Source organism: Suricata suricatta, chromosome 1, assembly GCF_006229205.1.
Source record: "Suricata suricatta isolate VVHF042 chromosome 1, meerkat_22Aug2017_6uvM2_HiC, whole genome shotgun sequence".
Classification (NCBI taxonomy): Eukaryota; Metazoa; Chordata; class Mammalia; order Carnivora; family Herpestidae; genus Suricata; species Suricata suricatta.
In genome coordinates, this window is record NC_043700.1 from 55075981 (window position 1) to 55088567 (window position 12587).

Here is a 12587-nt window from a genome sequence, read left to right on the forward strand (position 1 = left end):
TTGCTTCTGCTAATGCTGGTGTGATGCTTGTTAATTCAATCAGTTCTCATTATTCCTTTAAACTTCAGCTCGTGAGTTCTCCCATTTCACTCCAAGGGGTGTGTATTAAGATTTAAACAGCAGTCTGTTTCAACATCCATTGCAATGCAGTCACACAAGAGATCAAACAGGCACAACTTCCTCATACTCTTAAGTGAAGGAAATAGACAAGGCTGTCCCGTTGGGAAAATGTAAGAGCAATTTCAAAGTAGGGGGAAAAAGTTCAGAGAAGAAAGACGAAAAGGCTGCAAAAAGAAAACTTAGAAAATGTGGACATCTGTCATTCAAGTCCCATTGCTAAATGAGCAACCAAAACCTGGATTTCCTTCATTCAGCTATATTCTGTTCACTTGCACCTCATCCAGAGAGCACACAGAGATGTTAAGCCCTGGGCTGTGGCAACCATAGGGTTCTCAATGGTCTGGCAGTAGAAGCATCAGAAAGAAATGACTTCTGCACAAAGGGTAGATATTTTTTAAGGTCTTACTTAGTCTGGAAGCTGCTCTTTCTCTGCCCAAAAGCCAAGGTTATCCATAACAACTTCTAATTGCCCTTGTGAAGAAGAAGGAACAAAAAGCCAAGAGAGGATTTCAAAGAGACAGTGGAGCATACCTGGTAACTGGCAGTGTGACTGGTGTTTTCAGAGCCTACACTGAGGGAGAACATACCTTTGGTAAAAATTAGGAACACAGGTAGTTAGAGCTATAAAACCTGGTTGCTAAATTCTTTAGAATAATGAGTAGCAGGATGTTGCATACAGAGAGAATTAAAATGCTCTTCTGTCAGGACAAATATCCTAATAGAAAAATCAGGACACAGAAGAACAAATAATATCAGATTCTGATGCTGGACTCTGCACACTGGAACCCCAGGCTCAATGAGGTCCCTGTGCCCTGCCAGGCACACTGTGGTGAAAATACCTTCCTTAAGAATTTTGACAGTCATGATGGAGTAACAGTTAAAAGCCTTCTCCTATTTTCCTATCAACCTGTAATTTTGTGGATGTATACACAACTGGTATCAGAAAAAGAACATGCACTAAAAATGGCTCACTAATATCAATTTCTCACTAATTTAAGGTGGCAGGAAGTGGGGGGATTGTCTATTTGGTTATATTTGAAGAAAAAAATATATATATGGCTGCCCCCTTTTTTACCCAATTAAGTGTGTAAAGTACAATTCATGGCAAGTGTTTATGTAACTATTTACTAAACTAGACTGTCCACAATATTTTTTTGCTAATATGAGTTTATCCCCTTACAAATGTCCTTATAAATGCCAACCTTCCTTTGGAATAGTTTTTGAGAAGTAACTGAATCAGAAAACCAACTGAAAAGATACCTCTTGAGCAGACAACCAGAGCTCCCTTAAGAAAGATGTCCAAGTGGGGAGCCTGGGTGGCACAGTCAGTTGAGCAGCCAACTTCCGGTCAGGTCATGATCTAGCAGTCCAGGGGTTTGAGCCTCACATTGGGCTCTGTGCTGATGGCACAGAGGCTGGAGCCTGCTTCAGTTTCCGTGTCTTCCTTTCTCTCTGCTTCTCTTCAACATGTGCTCTCTCTCCCATGTGATTCATATCATAAGAGGAGGGACCCTAAACAGGTCCTTACAAAGACTTTGTTTTCCATCTGATCTTAGCCCAGTACACAAACACACACTGACTTACTTCTCTTACATCCCTAAGGCCTAAATTGTTTTAGACAAGTTATATTTGCTTTATGTTTTAAAATCCTTTACTACAACCAGGATCTTAAAATGAAATTTCTTACTGTTGCAATAAAAAAAAATAATAATATGTATATAATGTTTGCTACATATCTGGTTTAACATGGTCTTTTTATAACTTCTTTAAGATGGCAAGGAATGGAACTTGATGTGAACTCATGCTTATAACAGGAATCCAGGTCCAGGTGACATTTCTATGAATCCCAAGTTACCCATGTTCACAATAAAATCCTGCTGCCTACTTTTTCTTTTTTTTTCATCTAAACCACAAAAATATTATATGGCTGCAGTTAGACGGTACTTCAGGTTATGGCTAAATTTCTCTATGTGTTTCTAGCACTGCATAAAGACAAGTTAAGCAGACTCCAAGGATTTGAGTGACTGTCGATTAAGTCTTTGTGTTTCTTCCTGTGTTCCTTTCTGGAACACCAGTTCTTATATGGACCTCTGACTTCAGATGTCCATGGTGTTTTGGCTTCAATATCCAGGCCAGATACTTCTAATTACTAAATGACAGGGCCCAGTAAATATTTGTCATATCTGGAATTAGACTAAGATGAGGTATATGATTAATGTTTGAGGCAAATGAAGACAAAGTTTCCATCAAAGCCCACTCTAATAATGTTTATAGATAGGAATAACATATATATATATATTATAATAACATATGTATATGCCACATTTTTTATATCAGGAAACTATAAGTCATTATTTTTTATGTGTTAATAGTCAAGGTTTCACTTCATTTGTAATGCTTTTTGTTATAATGGTAACATTAAATCAATAATTATCAAAGATATTGTGAAACAGACATGGTCTAATTATGCCAATGAGGTTACAGACTACAGAATTCCTAATTATCTTATGACTCCATTTTTTCTTATTAAAAAAGTCTCTCCTGACATTTTTCTAACATTCCTATGAACTAAGTACTGTTCTAAGCATTTTATACACATTATCTCATTGAGTTCTCCTGTCTCCTTAAATAGATACTACCATTATCTCTGTCATAGGTACAAAACTAGGCATGGGGAAAGGCTAGTGATTTGCCAAGATCACCTAGCCTAGAGCCTGGCATTTGAGAGCTGAGCTTCCAACCTAACCAGTCTTCACCCTTAACACTAAACTTATACATACCCTTTCTATACAGTCTCTTTGACCATTAAATGAAGAATTAACTCTCAAAACAGGATACGCTTTGTTACTTCATTTTCTGTTGTAAGAAAATCCTACTTCTCTCCGCAGGAAACACAAAACCCCAGAAGTTTGTTAGCCCAAAAAACATCCCAAGACAAGCTAAAAAGATACTTTAGAAGCCACCTTATCTTAGCCCAGCCCATTGAAATCATGTGGACTGCAATTCCTGAAGCTGCATGTTTCTCTCCCCAGTCTTGCCTAAGACCAAGATTTGTGACAGTGACTTAGAGAGTTGGTTCTTAACCAGAGGCATTTTTTGACTCCTCTACCTCTTGGGGACATTTGTCAATGTCCAAAAGCCTTCTGATTGTCACAACTGTGTGGATCTACTGGATAGAGGCCAGGGATATGGCTAAGCATCCTTCAGTGCACAGGATAGCTCTCCAAAACAAAGAAATACCCAGTCCAAAGTGTCAATAGTACCCCTCAGGGCATTCCATTCCGACAATGCATCTGGATTCGAGGTAGTACATAGTACTAGCAAAGTATATCTTGTCTATTGCTCATTCTCCCAGTCACCTCACATAACTTTATGTGGCCATGGTGAGTTACAAAGGAGTCTAAAAACTTTGGAAACTACTCAGGAAAAAAAATCTGCTGTAATTGTCACATAATTATTGAATCATCTAAGAAGAAATGCTTTGACAAGGAAGTGCTGTCAAATTAAGAAAAACAAATTCCATTTACCCCTTGTCAGGAAAAAAATTAGAGATTTAGCACCCATCAAAATGTCCATTGTCACTTTCATCTAGAAGTTCCTAAGAAAAAAAAGTTACAGGAAATGCATTTGACTCACACGGTGATGCTGGAATGGTTACTGACAGGGAAGGTATGAAAATAAACTCTATGCATCAATTAGAAGGTTACAAAAAGAATTTTGTCCCTGCAGATACAGACTACTGTGTAAAAAAAATCCTTCCTGTAGACTATAACAGTAGAAATGTCCTTGATGACAAAAATTTTCTTAGGGATCTCCATGTTTTGTACTATTTTCAGGTTCGATTTTGTACTATTTCAAGTCAGAGAAATGGAAGTAAATCAAACCAATTTCTTTGAGATGCTATAATTCATAAACAAAACGCTGCTACTAAAATACCAGCAATATAATGGGTGATTTGCACCATATTTCTGTACTAAAGCTACCTAATGGCCAATATGTCACAAACTCACATTTCTGTACAAAGGGTTGAGTTCTCTAGGACTGGAGTTTCATATGAAGAAAACTGACCCCACAGGAGAAGCCACATTTACTACTCTGGGTTTCTGTTGTAAGCAATGATGCTACCAGCACCATCTCCAAAATGTGACTCTAAATTACACTTTCCGTGTAATATGCTAGCCTCAAAAAGAAGAAGGCAGACATTTATGGGCTACTGGGTCATGGGTCAATGTGATACTGAAAAACTACATACAAAATGTGCTTGGCACTAGGTGTTACCTATAATATTGATGGAGTACAAACTATACTACTATGCTCAACCTAGAATATATAATTTACAGAAGCATTAGAGCTATGGAGAAATCCTAATTTACATGTCACAAGGCTATTTTCACACTTTTGAGATAGAAAAGAATACAGGAAAGTGAGCACAGACCCTACTGAAGATATGTCTCTAAAGTATGTCTTTTTCCCATGCAAGAATAAGAAACAACATGGTTTTCTCCAAAACAGATTACATTATGAGAATTAGCATAAGTAAAATGTTCAGGAAAGTTGTCTTCAAAAGGCAAATATTTGGGGCACTTTGATTGCTCAATCAGTTAAGCATTCGACTTTGGCTCAGGTCATGATCTCATGGGGTCATGAATTTGAGTCCCACAGTGGGCTCTGTGCTAACAGCTCAGAGCCTGGACAGAGCCTGAAGCCTGCTTCAGATTCTGTGTCTTCCTCTTTCTCTGCCCCTCCCCTGAGCACACTCTGTCTCTCTGTCTTTCTAAAAATAAACAAACATTAAAAATAGGCAAATATTTTCAGACCTTGAAAAATAATACTAGAAAGTCAAAACTGTACAGAATAAGCATAATGATAATTGTCTGTGTCAATTTGAGTAGGCCACGGTACACAGATGTTTGAGTAGACACAAGTCTAGATGTTACTGTAAAAGGTATTTTTTAGATGAGAATAACATTTGAATCAGTATTCTTTGAGTAAAGCAGATTTACCTTCCATAATGTGGGTGGGCCTCATATAATCAGTTGAAGGCATTAAGAGCTAAAAGACAGACTCTCTAAAAGGAATAGAAGATTCAGCTCACAGTTTGCCTTTGGACTTGAGCTGCAACATCAGTCCTTCCCTATGTCTCCAGTCTACCTTGCAAATTTTGAACTTGTCATCCTCCACAATCACATTAAATACTTCCTTAAAATAGATCTCTGTCTCTCTCCCTCTCCCCCCACCCACACACACACCTTGATTCTATTTCTCTGGAGAACCCTAATACAATAATGACATCACTTTGACACCATTAAAGAAGAAACAATGAACATCACATTAAGAAATTCGAAGCATTTATGGACTATTTAATTGGTTCTTTTAAAAATCTGTTAGGGCTTTTTTTAATAATTCCCTATTCCCTGAAGATGTTCTTAATCTTGTCTGTTACTTCTTTAAACATTGTTGTCAAAAGTTTCTTTTTTTCTTTAATAATCACTCAATTTCTAATAAATCTAATCAGTGTAAAGAATTTATTCCTCCTTTGTTTTCATCTGCTGGTTCTCATACATGTGCTGTGTTATTCAACTGGTTAGTAATTATTTATAGTGAGCTACTCATTTCTCATGAAATATTATTTGTGGGAATTCTTTGAGACTAGAATGAAGTTGTGTAACTCCAGAGAGAATTTGCTTTAGCTTCTGGCAGGAAATTTAAACTCTAATATTTCACTGACTATAAGATGCTGTTGATAGTAGGATGCATTTTGATTTTACAGATGTTTAAATCTGAAAAAAGACTGCATCATAAAGTCAATGTAATTTAATAAATTTATGATTTGAATTTGTATGGACAATAAAAATACAGGAGTTTGGCCTCCAAATTCGTGCTAGCTAAAGGTTTACAACTTCTTAGCAGAATGTCCTCTATGCCCCTACTGTCAAACACAAGGATAAATCTTTATAGTCCGAAGGAATGTGAAGGGACTTTCTTTTTTTTTCACTCCCAGAAAGAAGGTATATACTATTTGGGTCCCAGTTTTGTAAGGGTCTCCTATCAGATTCCCCACCTTGGGAGAACTTTTACTTAGAGGACAAAGTGTAGCTCAAGATGGCAGTAAACACAGGCAATCTCCTCCCTGCTTCCTAAAAAAATGCAAGCAAGGAAGCAAATGAATAAAAGATAGCTAGCTAGCACTAGATACAAAGAGAACTGTGATTTTAAAACACCTTGGAAGACAGGGAGTATAGGCAAGGGCATTTACTTATTTAAAAACAAAAATACAGGTGCATTACCCTACAGGCTCCCAACTGTGCACCTGATAGCCCCTACCCTACCACACCACCAGGTGTGGATGCTCCCCAATTCTCTGGTGGCCAAGACCCTGGCCCAGGGCCCAACAACATACAGGTTTTCACTTGGCATGAGGTGGTGCAGCTCAGGTGCAATGGCTCATGATCGACTAGGGTGTACAGTCACAAGCACCCTGTAGGGGTACCCTGACCATCTGCCACCATGCAGGCAAGATGCCAGGACCCTTCATGGCCTTCAACACATCAATAAGCTTCCTGTGAGGAAATATATGAACTCTCTCCTAGTTTATAGAACTGTGTCTGGAGCAGCCCAATGTTGAGCCCACTAAGAATCAAGAGCTAACAGATGAGTTCTGGCAGCTGCAATCATAGTGGAGCAGATAGGGCTCATGAAGGCCAATCATGTCTTCCTCTTGCTGCACCTGTTCCACATCCTACTGCTGGATGTAGCTGCCTAGCTCACTCTCTGGGTCTTTGGGACCTCCTTCCTGTCCTTCCTCCTGTGTATGCACTGATTGGAACAGCTCAGGCCCAGGCTGGCTGCAGCATGACTTTGGGCATCTGTCATTCTTCAGCATTTCTACATGGAACTACCTCCTATATGACTTCATGATGGACCACCTGAAGATGGCCTCTGCCAGTTTCTGGGACTACATGTACCCCCAGTACCTCAATCCCCACTGCTTCTGCCAAGACCCAGATATCAATAGGCCCCCCTTCTTCTTTGCCTTGGGGAAGATCCTCTCTGGGGAGCTTGGGACACAGAAGAAAAAGTATATGTCATACAGCCACCAGCACAAATACTTCTTCCTAACTGAGCCCCCAGCCTTGTTACCTCTCTACTTTCAGTGGCATACTTTCTACTTTGTTATCCAGCAGAAAAAGTGGGTGGATTTGCCTGGATGATTTTCTATGCCAGCAACTTCCTCACTTAGGTGCTGATGTGGACTCTGAAAGGCTTCCTGGCCTTTTCTTCATAGTCATTTTCCTAGAATGCAACTGATTTGTGTGGGTGACACAGATGAACCACATCCCCATACACATTGATCATGACTAGAATGTGGACTGGGGATCCACCTAGCTCCTGGCAACATGCAATATCTATATGTGTGCCTTCAATGACTAATCTAGTAGACATCTCAGCTTCCAAATTGACCACCACATTTTTCCACAATGCCTTGACACAGTTACCCCAAAATGACATGCCTGGTGCAGTCCCTGTGTATTGCATTGACTACTAGTCCAAGCTTCTGCTCTCAGGCTTCATTTATATTGTCTACTCACTGAAGGAGTCCAGGCAGCTCTGGCCAGATACTTGTCATTGCCAATAACAACATCCCCCCATCTGGAAAACATCTACAGCCAAAGCAGAGGGATCTTGAGGGACCTCGAGGGAAAATGCCACTGCAGTTCTGATACTCAGAGGGAGTGGGTTTGGGGAAATAAAGGCTCTAGCTCAAACTCCTCCCCTTTGTCTTCTAGGCACAGATATAAGACCCCAAGTGTGGGATGGGGGGGCATGTAAGCCCCCTGGAAGGAAGGAAGGAAGGAAGGAAGGAAGGAAGGAAGGAAGGAAGGAAGGAAGGAAGGAGGAAAGAAGGAATGAAGGAAGGGAGGGTGGGAGGAAGAAAAGAAGGAAGGGAGGAAGGGAGGGAGAGAGGGAGGAATAAAAGGTCTGTTGCAGCAGGGATGTGAGAATTTTGATGTTTCTTTTTTCCAGTTTGGTAGGTACAGATGGTTAGTGAGCAAAAAGGGAGTCAGAAGGTTGTTAAAAGAATAAGGTGGGTGGCAGCACCTGGGTGGCTCAGTTGCTCAGTTGGTTAACCTCCAACTTCAGCTCAGGTCATGATCTCATAATTCATGAGTTTGAGCCCCATATCGGGCAGCCTGGAGTCTGCTTCAGATCTTGTGTCTCCCTCTCTCTGCTCCCACACTTGAGTTCATTCTCTCTCTCTCTCTCTCTCTCTCTCTCTCTCTCTCTCTCTCTCTCTCTCTCCTCTCTCTCAAAAATAAATAACCATAAAAAAAGAATAAGGAGGCTCTACTAAGCCCAGAATCAGGAAGAGACACTGCACTAAAATTTCACTCAGGTAAGGAACGAGCCTCCTCTTGCTGCTCCACCTCTCAGTGCCTTCTCAACCCTTGCTTGCAAACTTCCAAGGTTCACAGACTGGTGAGAAACAGAGTAAATGAACCTTCTGAACAAGATTCTGAGCAAGATTAGAATTCTGAGGCATGGCACAACACAGTGCCTAGGACCTCAGTTCACTCTCAAGGAGTAGGTGTGACCTACATATGCCTCAATCTCCTGGGGAAGCTATTTTTCCACTTTCAGAAGCAGGCAAGGCAAATCCCAGGACTGTGGTATTGGAGACATCTGACCCTGAAGGGTCCTGGCACTACTGACTTGGGTCTCATACTCCATATAGGGTGCTGAGGGAGCATTAAGTCCTAAGTCCTGCTGAAACAGCCGGTAGAGACTTGTTGGCCATTAAAAACCCCTTCAAGTTTTTATTTACCTCTCCTAACCACCACCCAACAAACAAAACACTTCCAGGATAGGGAGTCCAGTTTTTGCTCTGCACGTAAGTGAGCAGATGGGGCAACCTGGTTGTTTCTCCTCCCTCAAAAAATAAATGGGGCTTCTAATAGTTTCTTTTCATCCCCTACCAATAGTTCCAAGCTTAATAAAATATCAGGCAGTGAGAACAAGTGATCAAGTGAAAAGATACTGAATTACCAGTCATAAAGAAAACATATCTCAGTCATAAAGATTACAAGGGCTGTAAGTGATTTTCTTAATCAAGTTACAACATCACTTTGGACCAGGAGCAGATCACATATAACCACTTCATAATTCTAGACCAGAAACAGGAAGATTAAAAACAAAAGTTTGTGGGCACCTGGGTGGCTCAGTCGGTTAAGCATCCGATTTTGACTCATGTCATGATCTCATGGTTTATGGGTCCGAACCCCGCGTCGGGCTCTGTGCTGACAGCTCAGAGCCTGGAGCCTATCTTCTGATTCTGTGTCTCCCTCTCTCTCCGACCCACCCCTGCTCACACTGTATGTCTATCTCTCTCTCTCTCTCTTTCTCTCTCTCAAAAATAAATAAAACATTTAAAAAATTATAAAAACAGAAAAGTTTGTGATGATCATTGCTGTTGTTAGGCATTTACTCTGTCAACTCTGATCAAATATCTTTCTCTGCATGATGTGAGACAGGAATTTAGGATAACCTCATACAAAGATTTATCAGGTTAAAACTGAAATACAGGGGCGCTTGGGTGGTTCAGTCAGTTAAGTGTCCAGCTTTCGCTCAGGTCATGATCTCACAGTTTGTGGGTTCGAGCCCTGCATCAGTCTCTGTGCTGACACCTCAGAGCCTGGAGCCTGCTTTCGGTTCTGTGTCTCCTTCTCTCTCTGACCCTCCCCTGCTCACGTTCCCTGTCTCTCAAAAATACAAAATAAAAAATAAACTGAAATACAAATTTTAAATCTCCTGATTTTTAAAAGATAAAAACAATTTAACCCTTCTCTAGAGAATGAACATGAAAATGTGCCCCAGGAGCCTTGCCTTAACTCCCAGGGCTTGTCATCAGCATTCATGCCCTCCTCCCCACAACATCAACAGCCTTTCAGTCGAGGTGAGCGGACTAGTTCTTTGCTAGTTGATCAGCATCTACTCTAAGCATATTGAACATTTTGGACACTGGGAGGAGAGAAGTTCAAGCTAGAAGAAAAAAGGAGGGCCCTGGAGAGTTTATATCTAAGCTTCAGGAAAAACAGCAAACTATCAGGGAGAGGAGTATTCTAAGGTATGTTAGAACGGTGTTAGAGGCACCAACTACGGAGAAGCTGTGGAGATTACTTAGAGTTTTGTCAAAACAAAGACAGAGAAATTTTTAATAGAAGAAGAGAGGAGGAGGAGGAGGAGGGAAAACAGATTTCAGAAAAGTTCAGATCTCCCTTTGGGCAGAATACGGGCTTGAAACAATAAGCCTGGGAAGAAAAACTAACAAGCAGAACTGAAATGTTCTACTTTCTTTGGCTTCCTCACTCCAGAACATCCCCCTCCCTCTATTCCCTGCCACTTATAGTCTGAGTGTGGCACACCAAACTGTCCAGCCATCTGACTTTGGGGCCAGGTTGTCCAAGTGAGGCTCACTGAACCAAATCCAAGTCCTCAAAGCACCTCAACCACTGTGGCCCTGTTTCCTCAGCCTAGTCCTGTTTGGCTTCACATGGCTACAGAGGAACATACCAGTGACAAAAGACTCAGTGTTACAATGGTAACATGAGTGATTTCAAATACAAACACTGACAGATGAGAGGAAAATTCATCTCCAGTCACGTAGATTGTGGCAGAACATCGGAATTCACTCTTTTTCCTTAAGTTTATTTATTTTGAGAGAGAGAGAGAGCATGAGCAAGGAAAGGGCAGAGAGAGTGGGAGAGAGAAAGTCCCAAGAAGGCTCCAGAATGTCAGTATAGATCCTGGCACAGGGCTCAAACCCAGAAAACCGTGAGATCATGACCTGGGCCAAAACCAAGAGCTAGATGCTTAACTATCTGAGCCACCCAGGTGCCCCAGCACTCACTCTTTAAAAACCCCAATTTCTATGTTTATCTTTGCTGGTTTCATCTTCCTACCATCTGCTAGGAGGTATTTTCTTTAATTAGGCCCAATATAAGCATCCTTTTTATGTCTGCCAATTTTGCTACTACATTCCAATAAAGTAAATCTGAAAAAAAAGTTAACTTTCTTCAAAAAAAAACCCCAAAAAACATAAAGCAAACAAACAACAACAGCCACACAAACAAGGTCTGAAGGTCTTAGATCAAAATACTTAAGAGAAAATCAAAGAAAGGTGTTTAGAGTCCTCAACTTCATAGCTGGCTTTATACCAATTCAGTCACAAATAAATACTTCCTGTTGACAAGTTCTAAACCCTTTACATAGAACTATTGGTCTGGTCCTAAAAATTATTGAATTTCACACTTACAGTAGATAATTTTTATGGTATATAGATTACACTTTAGTTAAAGCTGTTGGAAAAGGGAAACAGACTTGGTGCAGGCACTGTGGAAAACAGTATAAAGATTCCTCAAAAAAATTAAAATTAGAACTACCCTTTGGGTATTTACCCAAAGAATATGAAAACACTAATTTGAAGGGAGGTATACACTCTTCTGTTTATTACAGAATTAAGTACAATAGTCAAACTATGGAAACAGCCCAAATACCTATCAATAGATGAATGGATCAAGAAGATGTGGTGTGTGTGTGTGTGTGTGTGTGTGTGTGTGTGTGTGTGTGTAATGGAATATTATCCAACCATACCAAGAATGAAACCTTGCCATTTGCAACATGGATCTAGAGGGTATTATGCTAAGTAATGTAAGTCAATCAAAGAAAAGCAAATACCATATGATTACAGTCACGTGTGGATTTTAAGAAACAAAACAGAGACGCTTGGTTGGCAGAGTCACTTAAGCATTCAACTCTTGATTTCAGTTCTGGTGAAGATCCCGGAGTAGTAGGATCAAGCCCTACGAAGGCTTAGTGCTGAGAATGGAGCCTGCTCTCTCCTTCCCTCTTACCCCTCTCTCCAGCCTGTGCATTCTCTCTCTCTCAAAAAAAAAAAAAAAAAAAAAAAAAAAAAAAAAAAAAAACCAATAGGCAACCAACAGAATGGGAAAAGATAGTTGCAAATGACATATCAGATAAAGGGCTAATATCGAAAATGTACAAGGAACTCACCAAGCTTCACAATCACAAAACAAATAATCCAGTGAAGAAATGGGCAGAAGATATGAACAGACACTTCTCCAAAGAGGACATCCAGATGGCCTACAGACACATAAAATGGTGCTCAACATTGCTCATCATCAGGGAAACATAAATCAAAACCACACTGAGATACCACCTCACGCCAGTCAGAGTGGCGAAAATGAACAAAGCAAGAGACTATAGATGTTGGAGAGGGTGTGGAGAGATGGGCACCCTTTTACACTGTTGGTGGCAATGTAAACTGATACAGCCACTCTGGAAAACAGTGTGGAGGTTCCTCAAAAAACTATCGATAGAACTCCCTTATGACCCAGCAATAGCATTGCTGGGGATTTACCCAAGAGAGACAGAAATGCTGATGCATAGGA

The 12587-nt window shown here is 40.5% G+C and overlaps 1 pseudogene; it reads left to right on the forward strand.

Moving 5' to 3' along the window:
• The first annotated feature begins 6466 nt into the window (after window positions 1–6466).
• Window positions 6467–7756, forward strand: LOC115300939 (annotated as a pseudogene).
• The last annotated feature ends 4831 nt before the right edge of the window (window positions 7757–12587 follow it).